Below are 2,299 nucleotides of genomic sequence, written 5' to 3' on the forward strand. Positions count from 1 at the left end.
AACCAATGAAACAAATGCACTTTTACAAAGAAAATTAGATGAACTGAAATGGAAATGAATTGGACAAGATAGTAAAAGACAAGTGTAGCTCTAGCTTCTCGGAAACAGGGGTAAATTGGTTCAATTCACACTAAACTCTCAACTGCTAGGTGATGATTTGCCGATGTATGGACTAGCATCAACTGCTGCTGTTTTCGCGCACTGCATTGTTCGTGAGTCAGCTTCATGGATTTGTTTCTCAAGCAATGAACTTCCTTTGATGCTTCCTTGTGTGATGAGTAATCTGAGCTGTAACACACCTATTCATCAACGTGAATTAGCACTGCATATCACCTCAATGCTTCCAGAAAATTGCACTCAGTAACCGGAGCAACACAGACCTTTTATCAAGCAGGTTGTGTGCAAGAGTTCCACAAAATTAAAATCAAGGAATTAAGCATGTGAGAAACACGATAGCACTTCAAAAGGATTCTAGGAATAGTTCTAGAATAAATTGGACCAATAACAATGATTAACAGCCAGCAATTTGATCAAAATAGCAGTGCTCTAAAAATTTCACAAACTGTTTGTGATAATGCCTCAAAGAACACTAAAATTGGATGCAAAATTTGGTTAACCAGTCTCGACAATTTTCACTTTACTGGATGCTTTGGTTCTTTCAGCTTTTTAATTTGACTTTCTTATTGTTTGGACATTCTTGAATGCACCTTAACAGAACCAAGCTTTTACTACATCCACAAATTAACCGATTGATGAGTGCATATTTATGCTTTAAAATTCAAATTTTTGATGAGATATTTGTGCTTAAATGGTTGATTTTAAGTGGTTTTGTGATGATTGGAATTGTCGGGTTTGCGAATTAAAAAGGCGTAAAAAGTAAGATTTAGCGCATAAATTATTCTTGGATGTTCTAATGTTTATTTGTGCAGCTAGAATTATAAGCTTTATTGGTCCAAATTGCAATTCAAGGCCCAAAATCGGAATTATGGAAAAAAAAATTGGTTTATTTAATAAAAGGGACTGAATGCACCTTTATTTTTACAATATACACTCCTAATTTTGAAACAGGCCCAAGAGCACCAAACCCAGACACTAGACCGTTTCTGCTGCACCCCTAGGTTTCCTACTCCTACCCTTCCTAAGTCAGATTGCCTAAGATGTTGCCACGTGGCAATCCACCACTAACACCCAGGTGTTGCCACATCATCAACCTTTGACATATCATCATCTTATTCACAAAAATCCTAAATTCCCAAACCCATGGTCGTCGCACCGCACCATCCTTGCCGTCGGCCACCTTGCAGCCACCACAGATTCTTGTCGTCAGCCGCCTAGCCGCCGCTGCCATCATCATCGCGCCACCACGCCCAACTTCAGGTCACCATCAATGTGGATCGTCTTCCTCATGCCAAAGAACCCAGTTCGTCTTCTCCAGCATCGCGCAACCATCTTCGTCGACAGCAGCCAGCAACACCATCTCCTTCCTTGCGCGAGCAAAATCCTAGCCACCCATCTTCATCTTCTCCAGCGAAGCCCAAAACGCTGCCGCGCAACCATTCACACTGCCACAACCAGAAACAATGTCTCCTCCACGCCACAGAATCCAGAATCGCATCAGCCATTAGGAAACCAACGATGCACCATCATCGTTCATCTTCTTCCTCGCAGACCCCCATCCACCTCTGTCACCAGAACGACGAAATCGCGAGTTCATCACCACCTGCACACAGAAAACAAGCCAAGAAACCCAGAATCAAACCCTAAACGTCTAAATCGCACATCAACGCTTTCAAGCCGCCATCCATGGACGTTGCATCCCATCTCAGCACTTGCCCCCATTCAAACCTGCAAACAGAGAAATCAATTTGCACAAATCTGAGTTAAGAATCCTTAAAGCAAGTCGCGGCTGTGGAGGAGAAGGGGTAAAACCCTATTCTTGCATTTTCATCTCAGGAGCGAGCAGGAGCCTTCTAGATCTGTTTACCCTTAATCTGCTGCAGCCCTAATTTTGGGAAGGGAAGGGAGTGACACGTATCAGATTCCCATTGACACGTCTAATCTGGTCAATCCTAGTTAAAGTCTGGTCAATTTAAGGGTCTTTGTGCAATTTTATAAAAGAAGAAGGGGCTAAAGTGAAGAAAATCCAGGGCTTATGTGCAATTTTTGAAAATTCAGAAATACTAAAAGATAAAATTCAGTTGTTGAATTAATTTAATTTGGAAATATCAACAGAAAATATCTTCCAAATAATGTTATAATTATCTAAATCTTTTAGTAATTTGGAAGATATAAGATAAAA

Source organism: Vigna radiata, unplaced genomic scaffold (assembly GCF_000741045.1).
Source record: "Vigna radiata var. radiata cultivar VC1973A unplaced genomic scaffold, Vradiata_ver6 scaffold_43, whole genome shotgun sequence".
NCBI lineage: Eukaryota > Viridiplantae > Streptophyta > Magnoliopsida > Fabales > Fabaceae > Vigna > Vigna radiata.